Source organism: Epargyreus clarus, unplaced genomic scaffold (genome assembly GCF_041222505.1).
Source record: "Epargyreus clarus isolate Ecla_fem2 unplaced genomic scaffold, WU_Ecla_fem_2.2 ptg000010l, whole genome shotgun sequence".
In the NCBI taxonomy this organism is placed as follows: domain Eukaryota; kingdom Metazoa; phylum Arthropoda; class Insecta; order Lepidoptera; family Hesperiidae; genus Epargyreus; species Epargyreus clarus.
In genome coordinates this window covers 11151946-11167469 of record NW_027332218.1, presented here as the reverse complement: position 1 = coordinate 11167469, position 15524 = coordinate 11151946, and the positions used below count along the sequence as shown (strand labels likewise).

At 33.4% G+C, this 15524-nt stretch overlaps 1 non-coding gene across 1 annotated transcript; it reads left to right on the top strand.

Moving 5' to 3' along the window:
* Positions 1-5580: 5580 nt before the first annotated feature.
* TRNAH-GUG (transfer RNA histidin (anticodon GUG)) lies at positions 5581-5652 on the top strand. The gene has a single exon. It is a non-coding gene; the product is annotated as a tRNA-His (tRNA).
* The last annotated feature ends 9872 nt before the right edge of the window (positions 5653-15524 follow it).

Below are 15524 nucleotides of genomic sequence, written 5' to 3'. Positions count from 1 at the left end.
ATTGGTGCGTGACAGTGGTGTTTTATAGACACTCATCTTTTACCTTTTTTATAATATAGGAGTAGCAGACGAGCATGCAGTCCACCAGATGGTAAGTGGCTACTGCCGCCCATGGACATCTGTAGTCAACCCCAGATAGGATTCCTATCTGAGGTCGGCCACAGATACACCACTACTCGGAAAAGTCTGTATCCCTTACCACACCTTTCAAACCGGAACACAGCGGCGCCTAACACTGCTGTTATTAGGTAGAATTAGGTGTGGCGGTGGTACCGCCGGAGTCGAACCACAAAGGGATCTACCACCTTAAAAAAAAGACCTAAAAGATTTTCCACCTTGACAACTCATGGTATTTACAAAAATATTCGAACACACAACTATAACAATAAATAATAAAGATTTTATTTATTTCATCAGTAATATAAAATTTACTGTTAATAAATAAGGAATACGTATCACGTTTGTATTTCATGAGTTCCATTAACGGAATGCATTGATGTTGCTATACCTTTAAAATATAAGAGAGCATTGGTGCGTGACAGTGGTGTTTTATAGACACTCATCTTTTACCTTTTTTATAATATAGGAGTAGCAGACGAGCATGCAGTCCACCAGATGGTAAGTGGCTACTGCCGCCCATGGACATCTGTAGTCAACCCCAGATAGGATTCCTATCTGAGGTCGGCCACAGATACACCACTACTCGGAAAAGTCTGTATCCCTTACCACACCTTTCAAAGATACATTTCACAAGCAGTGATAGCCTAGTGGCTAAGAAACGCGGCCTCTCGATCGAGGGGTCCGAGGTTCAAATCCCAGGGCACGCACCTCTGATTTTCAAATTAATGTGCGTATTAGAAATTAATTATCACTTGCTTAAACGGTGAAGGAAAACATCGTGAGGAAACCTGCATACCTGAGAGATTTATAAAAAAAAAAAAAAATCTTAAGGGTATGTGAGGTCTACCAATACGCACTTGGCCAGCGCGGTGGACTATGGCCTAATCCTTCTCATTCTGAGAGGAGACCCGTGCCCAGCAGTGGGACAGTAATGGGTTGATGATGATTAACGGAAGGCATTGTGAAGCACTAAAAGTGCAATCAAATAAATATATCGCAGACAGATCTTCAATATTCATGAAGACATAACCACGAATCATTTGGGCCGGTACGGGAGCAATATTTTTCTCAATCACCATTAGTCCGTATCTGCCAGCCTACCGACCTATAGTGATAGTAGCGTACTCTTCACTGTTATCCAAAAGTGCTTCATAAATCTTTAACACTTTCATGGGAAATTCGTCTTCAATACCATTAGAGTTAGGGTCAGGATCGTATGCATCTCCATCGTCACTTTGGTCAACCAGCCCTACAGTCGTTTCGCAGTAGAATGCGGAATATGTCGACACTTCACTTTTATTGTATCAAATAATAGGGGTGTTCTTATAGCCATTATCACGTGTTTGATCTAAAATGATACTTGCTTCGAGTTCGAGGGGTGTATTTCTATAGACCGTTGCCAAATTTCAACCGATATCACGAATTGAATCGGATTTCAAATAAGAGGGCCGATAATGCGACGTTTCGTTTATTTGATGCATTGTTCGCGGCTTTTTTTAATTCTGTTGCTGTCAAAGTCAGGTTAACTTATATTTATACAAGTGAAAGGAACGTGGGTTATTCCTATTATGGGAATTTCAACGGTTTCTGTGATTTGGTAGGTGATTGAGATAGAGTGATAACCTCTACAAATAAATTGATTTCTTACGTTAAGGTGTTATTTAAAAATAAATTTTATTTTCTAAGTTATATACACGTAAAACTTAAATATAAAAAAGCCTTTTAATATTTTTGTGTGTCTATCAGGTTTTACGACCTAATTTTTACAAGTACTAATTACACTAAATTCTCCAGCAAACATATAACAGTAACATACATTATATTATTAAATGAATAAATAAATATTATGTTTAGAAGATAATTATGAAGAATTTTTCAATTTAGGAATTGTTTATGTATCTAATCTTGGATTTGTTAAGAAAAAATGTAATACACGTGTGTTCTTGTATTTGTGTGTGTAACTTAAAGAATAAATAAATATTAACTATAAATAGGTGACAAGAATCGAAAAACTAACATCCAATATAAGTTCATAGAAGTGCTCTTTGAAACTTTACCACATTCTTTTTCATACCATTCGAACTGAATAAAAGTTTGGAAGTTTTGAAATTCGCTTTTATTATTCTGATTACAGCACTATCAATTCTAACTGGCGCTGTATAAGTTCTTTCAGCTTTCAAATTCAGTTGAATAAATTCATCCGAGGACTTCGAGATCTCGCGTCTCCATAACCCATAGATTTCACGCTTCAAAAGCTCAAAGACAATAAACTGAGGTAACGGAGCGAGCGATAACATCCAGCCATTTGGAATCTCGAACTTGGCTTCGAATTTCAAGACATAACCATTTCCTATTCTCATACAAGCATCATCCATCGGCTACAACTATTCTGTGAACTGACGGGCGCAATCAAAACACAATACGTTATAAATGGCACACATTATTTCGCTGCCACTCTATCTTTGCTGTCATCCGTATCATCTGCCATTTCAGTATCACCCTTATGTACTTATTTCAAGTGTGCATGATCTAATTCTGCTTGTGTTGTATCATGTTTGTGTATTTCACGTCTTGGCTTCTCAACTTTGCCCCATAACCGTCCTGCTGTGATAGGTAAAGAGAAGCAATGGCTGCCGATAAATTTTGTCGCTTTATTTATACGAGTAGTTTGCGGGTGGCGTCGTCTCGGCCGATTACTATGATACGCAATAAAGCATAATGTTTGTGATATATCCTCGTTATGGAATGACAAGACGCTACCGTCACGCGGTAATTTCAAATGGCCATCTATAAGTTCTGAGTAATCTACGTCACTGATTTGCGTTTGATTGCGTTTATCAATGCCTTTGAGGCATATGCTTAAGAGCAACAACGCATTTTTTGTCAATATCAGGTAGTGATTACTAATATTCTAAATTCATAGCTGAAATAATTATCATTATATAGAAGCTGTGTAGTGTCTAAGCAGTAATAGTGTGGTTGGAAACTCGCGTTCAGAATCCGATACTCCGAAGTTCAAAGTCCAGGCACGCACCTCTGAATTAACTTTCAATGATTGAATTGCTGAAGTTATTTTGCTATTAAAAATTAATTGCTTAAAACGGTGGAGGAAAACGTCGTCATGAGTACCTACAAAATGTTAAAATGAGTGAGAGTGAGTGTGTGATGTGTGAGGTCTAATTTCGTATTGGGCTTATATGGTAAACTATGTTAAAACCCGTGCATAGCAATGGTACCTCCTGTAATGAGTTGACCATAATCACACACCTGTCCACCAAAACCATGACTTTTTTCAACATTATTCACAATATCCTAATGGGGTTGTTAAATTATTCCGTAACCAGATACTTAAAGACAACGATTACCGTCCGGGGTAGGTTACCCCCAAACAATTTATTTGGACAATCTTGTTCATTAACAAAAAGCGTTCCCTTGTAATGGGCGGCCATTTTACTTTTAGTGTCACGTAATTGCTGGGTAATTGTGACATGTGAATAATAAAAATGTTGATTTGCTGGTCGAGGCATTCTTCATTATTATTTATTAGATTTTTTATTACATAGAAGCAAATAAGAATAAAGCGGGTAGCCGTAAACGCTCTACTTTCTGCATAGAGAGAGAAAGAAAAAAAACACTTTATAATATAAAGGAAGCATATAAAGTAGAACATTTCGGTTTAGGTACTTATCGATGATTGATATATTTTATTTTTAACTTTTTAAATATTTATCGATATCTAACGCTACATACTTAACAAACTTACGAGTATTAGTTTCGTATTATGAAATTAATTATATTGATTACCTTAAAAAATTATGAGGAAGCTTCGTGAATAGATACAGCGTTGACCAATTTCATAATCAATTAATCGCTATACATACCTACAATAAAACAAAAACGTAAAAGCTAACCGAAGACCACAATATTTGACGAACAACAGCTATCAAACTATAATTTCCATCAAATCAAATATGTGTATGAGACGCGTGTTACGTATTTACATGTATTTCGACTGACGATTACTGTACGGTAGTTTAAAAAAGTTTGGATACATTCCTGATTGGACTTTTATAGACACCGAACAGAGTAGGACCTTTAAGTCGTTCATAAGTGGTCAAAGTGTGGTTTAAAAGATGTGATAGATGGTAAAGTAGAGATACAATTACACATTGTCATCCAGGATAGCTACGGTTCTGTGATCTAAGGACTCCTTCTCTATACCGTCACAGATATCTATACCTATATCTAGGATTCCCTAGGATTTGAGTCTGGATTAACCTAAGGTCTCCCGAAAGTGGTAGAGTTACCACTATGCTAATGTATTCTTTACTTATCACATAATTCAAAGCAAAACACAGCTATGAGTAGCATTTCGATGATAACGTAGGAATAGGTGTGACTTGATGCTTCCGGAGTCGAAAGACGAAGGGTTATACTAATACTGCATGCATTTTTTAATCTAAGTATTTCAGTAAAATATTGGATTGTACAGCTTAACTTTGTGGATGAACTGTACAAACTGGTCACTGTTACACTAACAGTAATTGGACGATTTGGACGATTACTAAAATTGACGTTTATTTTGGTTGCCCATTGTTATTTTTGTCACGTCGTTTATTATTACTTTGGGGTTAGCTTGTTTCTTGATAAATAATAGAGTTTTTTTATTAGGTGTATCTATACTTAATAAAAACTTCGCACATTACTCAAGTATTATCCTATGTATATTGTATTCAAATACTTTCAGATATTCTAATTTTATCATCAAGTAGATTAGTCCGTCTTAGTACCGTGAAGTTATTTATACGGTACCTGTAACTTTGCCTACGATCTCGCATATCACAGAACATGGTTACCAATCCGAAAATCCTTTACCAATGAGTATCTTCCAAATCTGTTTCGTTGTAGGGAGAGAACCATGCCCAGCAGTGGGATATAAATAGTAGTGCCGCTCATATTCAAATACAAGCTTTATAATGCCCTGAATAATTAAAAAAATACCAATTTTTTTGTTCATACTTACTTGAAATATACAAAATGTTTTGATAATTATTATGTAACCTTATCAAATTAGGTTGGTACTTACATACTTAGTTAATGATAACGTGAGATTTGAATATTTTGCCACATATTGAAGTTTTAAAGTCCAAAGTCATATAAATCAAATAAGTAAAAAGTAAAAATGTGAAATTCCATTGTAAAATTCCCTATAAATATATGTTAATTATGTAACCAGACATTAATAGTAAATTACAATACAAAGGAGAACTGACGCAAGCAGTTTGATGCTAATGACGTCTTTAACATAAAAACTGTTTCATAATAAACAACAAAATTACATTTACAGCATAAAAACTTTTAAATAAGCGTGAAACTGAGAAATATAAAACTTTCCCCTGCTTACGTCAGTACACGAAGCAAACGTTTGATAATTTCGACGGCACAGTCACCGCTCTGGTAGCCGTGATCGTCTAGTGGTTAGGACCCTACGTTGTGGCCGTAGTAACCCAGGTTCGAATCCTGGTCACGGCAGTGATAACACTGTCGCGGCAGAGCTTTCTTTTTCGATTTTTTTTATATCAATATTTTTTTTTATATTTTTGTTTATTGCAATCATTTTCTTATTTCAATTTTTTAAAATAAAAAAAATATTTTATGTAATTTTAAGAATAACTGATACAAGTTCGTTTTTCAATTTAATCATTGTTATTTTTTTTTAAGTTTAATAACATTTTTTCTTAATTAGATTTTTTTTAAATATTATACAGATTATATTAATTAAATATGTCCTTGTAAAATTAATTACCGCGTAATATGATATCTTTAATGTCATAATTATTTTTTTGTTTATCAATTTCATATTATTTAAAAGATACGTTTTGTTTTTCAAGAAAAAATGTTATTTAGATAATTTATTTATGTATAAACGAAAAAAAATATAAACTTTTATTGAACTTCCTTCTTAGATCGTAGGTATGTATAGGGGGTCGAATCCAAATTTGACACACTCCCGGAATCCGATTGAGTTGAATTTTTGTACACACGTTTAGTTTGATGATGACAATAATTAATTACATTAGTGACGTCTTTCCAATATGGCAGACAATTTTTTTTGTATCCCCACAATATGGGTATCAAATTAAAGGGTTTTCTAAGAAGTGCAAAAAAGGCAAATTTTTAATTTTTTTTACATTAGTAAGTATTCATTTCGTCATCATTCAAACCTTTTTTATAGTTTGTATGAAGGGAAAAACCACTTCAAAAATTAATGAGATTATGTCATCTCGGTATTACATCTTACTTTATTATTATTTAATTTACTCGTTTATGTTAAAATAATTTAAAATTCAAGCTTGTGGACAACAAAACGCACCCCTACATCACGCTCCACTGCCCACGCCTCTTGTCATTAATATTCTTAATTAATACGATTTTTCTAACTATGCCCCTAATGATTCATTACCAGTTTTAATGAAAATTGATTAATCTTCACAATTGAAATTGTCAAGTTGAAGTGGAATTTGGTACGGTATAAAATATCATGCAGATTATATATCAAGTAGGTAATGTCTTTTGCATATTTTGTTACATTTATTTCTGAAATAATTAATTAGCTGAATGCAAGTTTTAATATAAAATATATTGCGATTTCCATAATATCGAAACCTTAATATCGATGTTCATATCGATCTAGACTATTCTCGATACGTTATTAGAATATCGTTTATCCTATCATAGTGATATTTATTTCTTTCTTTGATATACGAATATATTAATTAAATATATAAAAAAATATTTAAAATTAGTAAAGCCGTTGGTTCAAGTTATCAATGTGTAGTAGTAGTGACACCACTGCAAATAATGTATTGTAGGTAGAGACCTACAATACATTATTTGCAGTGGAGCAGTTCACATTTCAAATATGGATACATTTCGACAGGGTCAACAGGGGACTTATATTACGGAATATCATAACGTCCGTCCGTCAAATTAACGAACCCACCGCAATCTCACATCAAACATTGTTACGCTAATCCCTTTATAGACCAATAAGGAATGGACCAGAATAGTTACCAAAAACCAAAAACATTCCCCTTGAGGACGCTTTGCATAAAGTCGCATAAAATCTTACGACACTCGGAAACAATTTTAATTCATAGTAACAAAATAAAAACAAAGGAAATTGGTGACTGCTTGTAATGAAATAAGGTCTGTGTGAAATAATTCGAACGCAGATTTAAATTTGCTACAGCGTTAGTGAACATTACGAGTAGCTTCGAGGTGTATTACGAAACTTTATTCCATTTCTAACAACTGTATAATTTTACAAACGCGTTCCATTGCTAGCATAAGTAGAATTTACCGTGATTATGCTTTACAAAACCAGCAATGTATTCGGTACTAATCAAAAAATTGTATGTGTTGCGATGAGTAGCACAATCAATTTATGGGGCATGCCTTTAAATTAAATGGCGGACAACGGTCAGCCAGTTCAACGTTATCCTAAGTTATGGCGGATTAGCCGTATCTTAATATCAGATGCATTAACAAGGGTTAGAAATGCTAGCTGAAGCATTGTCAATGAAATGTCCTATTTCAGGGACGCACAATACAATACCCAACAGGACGGGTAATGAAATAGGCTGATTTGAATGACCAGGATTAAAGTGTAACCACTTGTGATAAGATTTAGGGGACAGTAAATTTGGCATGCTTGATAATGGATCCAACTCATTAACGTAACATACTCTCCCATTTCACGCAGTTAGGTTGTTTTGCATGAAATATAATAATTAAATAAATTATTACACGAATTGTATTATAAGAAATTAATTAAGTAAGTTATCAATGAACATGAACAATATATAATATATATGATAGAAATTTAAGTAGACACTTATGCATCGTAATAGTAAAAGTTTTATCTGGTTGCAAGTTGCTATTTTATTTTGTCAGGCGCTCAAAAATTTCTATACTCGCTATGACTATGATAATAATTTATTTTACTAAAAGGAGCCCTTTATTATTATAGTACTTGCACTAGGAATGGGATTTAACTTTAGTTTCTCTAATTACAATTGAATTTACACAACACATCGACTTTTCTCGAGAAAGTTATACTATTACCTAAACTTTTAATTGCATTTATTTTGAAAATGATAATATCCCAAATATAAACAAGTAAACACGTACATATGCCTAACTAGATCGTCTTTAATAATAGGGTGTTGTTAATTGCATAAGGTCCAGACACATCAACAATGATCAACTGAATAGAAACTGTGTCAGATATTAATGTGGGCTATTTATAACTCATTGTGTGCCTTTATGAAGTTTGTCAACGCGTTCCAAATAGACCTTATGATTAAAATTCAACCTTACTTGCAGATTAAATCATTATTTTATACTGATCGTAGTTCTATATAAAATAATACGTACGTATACTGAATCGAAAGAAGAAATAAACTTTTTACTGAAATCTTTTTAGAAATATAAAAACTTAGCTTTTGTATGTTTGTATCCACAAAACTCGAAAAGTAATAGAAGGGTTGAATCACGACTTTTTCATAATATTTCATATCTAAATAATAGTGTTTTATATATTTTTTATTTTCAACTTTCTATGAGAACGGTGTGATAAATCTAATAGGTACATAAAATCAGAGTGAGCCACAGCAAAGCGAATGAAGTATGTTAATAAGGTTCAAAATATTTTGGTTTTTGTTAGAGATATGATTAAATGCGACTTGAGATACTGTCCAGGAGTTAATAGTGGATGTAACTACCTTTTGCTTGGTTTCGTGATAAATCGCGGGCATATTTCCTCCGGATTAAACCGGTTTTATCTGGTTTAGGCGGTTTGTTTGGAGATAGGGAGTGTCAACGTTTTGTTGGCATTGAATTAATATTTTAGGAAGTTTAATTAACGAAAATTGTAGAGAACAAGATTTGCGCGCGGCTCTATTTGTCAGAAAAATAGGTTTTTGGATTAAAATAGCTTGTATTAAATATTCCTATAATATACTGTAATAAAGTGTACAATATTTGCTTTAAATCTGCGTTCTTTAATACTTTTACGTAAGTATTTGTTTTATAGACCTGTTGGACTCGTTTTGGGTGATTAAAAATGAATAACACATTTTAAAAATATATTTTCATATTCATACAAAAGCTTATCCTGTAAAATGTATTTTTTGAAATAAAAATGACTTTAGACAATAAACGCTAAATAGAGAGACGATTAGGTACTTTTAATAAAGACCCAAACTTATTTCTTCCTATAGGCCTTAAGCCAGTTAATTAGAGGTATTAATTATAGCTAGTCTTAATTAAATCCCGTATACAAAGTAATATTCCAATCTCACTAAATACTAGGGATTAAATGGTGTGTTTAAATCTCAGCGCCCTCTGGTGGCAATGTATGGCTGAGAGGAATCTAGGGACAATGTTACTTATATAAATATCGTTACATAAAATATAGTTATATACAGAATGTGGTGTGGAGACTTATTTTAATAAACATCGGCACTTAATAAAAATATTGGAGAGAAACATTAAAAAACTTTAACAACACATTAATTTAATTAATATACTTATTAATTTATAAACATATGTACAACTCATATTTCATTATATACAATACTAAGCGAATTTGTAAACGTACAAAAAAACATATTTTAAAAATACCTGTATATTAAGTTTATCGAATTGTGATTAAGTCGTTTTATAAAGTAGATACCAACATATGTATATTATTTTCAGATAGGTATCAAAGAATTTTATGTACAAGTACATACTAGTACATAGTACATAGTAATGCTTTTAGATATAATATTTTTGTTTATTTTGAAAATAATTTAAGTAATCAAATAAAATTAAAAATGAAGCAAGGAATGAAACCCAAAACTATATCATGCTAAATCATTAAAAAATATGTTCTTTTAGATTTACGTAGGTAAATATTTAATGTTCCTAATCAACATCCTCATTAATATTTCCAAATTAAACATCAGATGCTACCCTTTGATTTCCTAACCAACAGATTCGCTACCACCGCTTACGCTCACGAAGTTGACAAATGATGTTAATAAGATCCGTGGTAGGATTAAGTCTTGTTAATTACTGTCTAAGAAATATTTTTTTATTACAAAAAATATTTATGTAGCATGAAAAAGTTGTGTTATTTCGACTCTTTTCCATAAAAGAAAGAAGTGTGAAGTGTTAGCGAGAAATTGTTTAAGCGGTCACTACCTACTGTACAGTGTACATGGACATCTGTAATTTTCCCCTACTTGGAATCATACCTCTGATATGATCCTATCCCTAGGGAATAAGTTGGAACGCCTCTTGTTAGTACTTATATTATTATCTGTCTCTCCATATCGTCAACACATTGCTAATTTAAGGTTACAATCACAAATAGTATTAAGAGAAAGTCTACTTCTACTATTAAAGTATTAACAAAAAAATGTATAACTATAAACCCTATAAAACCTAGTTAATCTAATCCTATCGGAAGCTCATACATACAGGAATTTAGTTTACCTAAAATAAAATATTTTACTTCAAAATATTCCTGTGCCCTGAACTTATTGATAGGATCAAACAGAGACAAAAATATGCAACACTTTTGTTCAAAAATAAAAAAAATTAGATCCCCACAGCCCAACATAGCCTTAATTTAAAATATCACCCTTAGTACATCCCTAACAAATAGAGATGCTACTGATAACTTTAATCTCGGCATTTGACAAATGGCGTTAATAAGAAACCTGTCGTGGTGGGATTAGCGCGTGTTAATTGCGCTTGTCACCGCTTTGGAGGCACTAGTGATGGGAGTTTATCGATAGTAATATTTTGAGGCAAAAGACATCTCTATGCTGTCTCATAAATTGGGTAAGTGGTAAGGTCAGGTCAAACGTAGAAGGTAAAATATGCCAGAGATAGATTTTATCGATACTAAACTTTGTTGAAGGTAGAAACATTTCAAAGGCAATGTCTATTATGAAAAGGTAGTGAGGATAGCTGGAATGTGGAATACTTTAAAATTGACTTGCGGCGGCACCACGATCACACCTATTTTTGTCCTTTTGCCAGTAGGTAAAAGTGAAATGGTATTTTTAATGTCAAACCTGATAATAAAACTAGAGGGCCAAAGAAAGTGGTCACCATCGGCAATCGATTGCAGATTGATTGAATAAATGTTTGCTATTTAAATTTTATAAAAAAAATGTTATTGCATTATTTTTTTACTATCACAATCAAACGAATACACTCACGGGCATAAATCTTAACACTAATACAACATAATACTGCACAGAAATTCTAAAATTAGTCGATAGTAATATAAATATCGATAGTGCAATGACGTCACTACTTTATAATTTAAACTTTACACCGCGGTTGTAAGCGGCTTACTTCTAAAATTAAAATGGCGGCCGCGGTTCATAATTAAAATATGTCACAATATTAGGGGACTTCAGTTAAACTGCAAATTGGAAGGATTCTTAATATTTTGTTAGTAATGGCGCGAGAAAATGCTTTTAAATCCACTAAAATTAGTTTTTAATCTCAGAGGAGTAGTACAAGAAATAATTATTTCATTCTTCTAATGGAAACCAACTAAATGTGTGATGCTAATATTTTTTTTTCTAAAAAAAAAACAATTATTATCATCAATAATAGTTCTAAAGACTGAGATTGGGGCAAATTGTGGTGCTATAAGGCTTTGTATAGCCCCAAACAAGGATTTTTTTTTGTTCCTGGACAGTTGTGTGGGATACACACAAGACACTAGCTCGGCCTCACAATCGGTAGGTATTAGGATCAAACCTCAGTCCTCAACACCAGTGATTTTTAAACTGATGTGCGCATTAGATACTAAATATTATCAATTGTTATAACGGAGAACAAGGGTGAGCAAATCTACATCCCCAAGAGTTTTTTTTAACTTTTTGAAGTATGAAGTCTACCAATTCAAATTTGACCAACGCGGCGGCGGAGACCCGTGCAAAGCAGTGGGACAATAAGAGGTTGGCACCGTTACAATACTACAAATTAATATTTTCATACGAGTACATTTCAAACAAATCAACCTTATACTATTCACCCCACACTACTCTTCGCTACTCAAAACGAGCTCTATCACTTTGTCATAAGATTCATGACAAACATCCTATAGTTAAGGTCCTTATGAGAAATAGCTCTCATACCACTTATGATTGAGATACACACAGACAAATTCCAGCAATTTACTTCATTTGTATTGGTCAGGAGATATAGTGGTATATTAGTGTGATGGAGTTCTGGTTTGGAAGGTTCAGCGATTTATAGGTGCTTAGTAACTTGATTGTGGAATCAAGATTAGAGGAAGGAGGGGTAAAATGTTGCTTTTTCAATGACGTTGAAGTTCGCGCATGGACGTCTGTTTCTCTCATAATCATATTGAAGTTCTACCTGTGCCAAAGATGCATGGCTTCTTTTGAGAACTAAGTTCAACCGTGTCTAATACCCATTCGGGGTTCTTATGTGTACATTCAAAGGTGGTAGAACCCTTTGTGGTTCGACTCCAGCGGCACCACCGGCACACCTATTTCTGTCTCGTAACAACAGTGTTAAGCGCTGCTGTGTTCTGATTTGAGAGATATACTTTTCCGAACCGTTCAAGCTTAGTCCTTAGGGGTAGCGGCGCATCTGTGGCCGACCTTAGGTAGAAATATTTAACCCTATCTGGAGTTGATTACAGATGTCCATGGACGGCAGTAGCCACTTACCATCAGGTGGACTGCATACTCGTCTGCTACTCCTATATAATAAAAAAAAATCGTACACACATGCCACCAATATACGTCTTACCTCACCTTGTAACCAAAATACAATAGCACCCGAAACTGCCGTTATATTTTACAAGATTATTCCATGTAACAAAACTAGGTTACTTTAATTTATCATACACTCATCTCCGATTCATACTCATTCTAATTCGAGTTAATGATGTACGGAGCCGGTATCAAGTCCTGATTGAGGAGGGTCAGCAAAAACAAACTCTTTCAATACTACCGTCCGCTGTCAGCGAAACAAAACGGCTTAAGAATGAAAAATGAAATGAAGTGGACAGTGCGTGGAGTGGACTGCGTAAACTGTGAACTTCGGTCTATAACAATATTGGTAAAATATTATAACTGTCTGGCCTTTGAAATAAAAGAAGAATTTTCCGGAGAATCGGTCAAGGTGACTTTAAGTAACGTACATGAAAAAGATTACGACGAATACTGAACCTCTTCCTTTTTTTGCAAACGGTTAACTGACTAGTTAACGGATAACTAACGGTTAATAATAACTGAAAGGTCTGTCTGACGATTAATCACATGGATGAATCATTGCCACGTTGGTTTTTACTTTATAACTACAGCGTTAAGTTGTGCTCTATTTTATTTTGACTTTTTATGGAGACGCCAGTAATTTTTCCAAATAAAACAAATGGAAACATACGAAAGCTACCAAATTGGCTACGTTACGAAACCGTCTGATAACAAGTTTTTTGGTACGCTGGCAACGTGGCCGTAGTTTCCGAAACAAATAGAGGCCGTACCATTGGGTGGACTTTATGCTTCCTTGTTTCTTACTTAAAACAAAATTACAATATAAAATTAAGTTTAAATTTTGATTTTCTGTTATTCATTTGTATAAAACTCAATACATCATTCATGTAATTTACGACAATAATTCACAATATTTCGAAATTCTAAGAAGTTCGCAGCTTACGCGGTCCTGTTCAAGCTTGACCATCAATTTATCAGTCGCACTTAGCGGAATTTACATAAAATCTCGCCATGATTAATGCACATACTCGTACGCCCGGCTCAATGATTATACCGTGTTTATTTAATGTATACCCGCTACTATACTATACGGGTGATAAATTATACAGCGCACAAATAGGACAAGGGATAAACTTTTTGCTGAATTGATTTTGATATGTTTTGAATTTAAATTTAGAACGAGTATGAGGTGAGTGTGAATAAGAATCATGTGATGTTTATAAATCGTCATTTACTGCAACTGATTCACGAGATACAAGTATGTACGTATGAGTATGTATTTATACGAAGTCTCTTATTCTAGGCTCAGAGGATATAATTATATAGAAAACCAGCAACCCGCCCGCGCTTCGCACAGGCAGAATAGAATAAATGTAATTTTTTTTCGTAGTGAACTATCAGCTTTTTGAAGGTGGTAGAACCCTTTGTGGTTAGACTCGGCACCACCGCCACACCTATTTATGCCTAATAACAGTAGCAGCGGTAGCGGCGCATCAGTGGCTGACCTCAGGTAGGAATATGTAATCCTATCTAGGGTTACGAAATCTGTAAAATTATGAGTGTTTTTCTAATATGTTATGCTTGTATTTTACATACAAACCTTCCTGTTGAATTAAGCTGTCTATTAAAAAAAAACGCATCAAAATCCGTTGTGTAGTTTTAAAGATCTAATTCAACATGGGTACAGACAGCGGGAAGCGACTTTGTTTTATAATATGTAGTGATATGGATGATGAAACAACACAGTTAAATAAGTTTTTTATCCTATACAAGCGGTAAATGAAAGGCTGTAATAATTAAGGTTTTACAATTAGGTTTTACAAAACGGCATGATATAATTATGTTTCTGAGCTACACCTGTTATTCAAATATCAATGTTTGCCTTCCATATATTGATATTTTACAATTACTTTAATATTATAAGAATTTGTCACATTTCAATTTTGGGTACGCAAAATTTGGATAGATTGAGTGTTAATAACGGACGTTAATCTTTACAATTACGTAACAAATCATCCATAACGCAGGTGTAAGTACATAACTATAAAAACTCATAAAAACCCGACAAATACTCGAACACGACACATTCACGAACGGAAACGGTAAATCTAACGCTAAGCCTCCGCTTAAATAATGGATGAGTCCCGTGTAAAAATCCTACAGGAATTATGAAGAAGCCATTTTTCATTGCGATCCTGAAATACTGACTCGACGTGGCAAATGTATGGGTTGAAATAAAGAAATAGAGAATGCGATTGTCACATTCGTTAAATTTGAGTTATGGATTAAGGTGAATTTGTCATAAATATTATATTGGAAAATTGTTTATGCTGACATTTTTGAAGAGATTAAATAAAACATATAATCGGTTATTATATTTAAGTATAACTGGCTTCACTTTTAATGTTGTAACATTTTTGATATATTTAGCTTGAGTGATTAGGGCAGCGTTTTCGTCCCAAAATATTTTAAAATCGCAGCTAAATAAAAAAATTGCTAAATAAAAAAAGTAAGATACATAATCATAAATATGAAAATACAATTACAGATAAATAGTTAATAGACAATATATACTTTTAATAT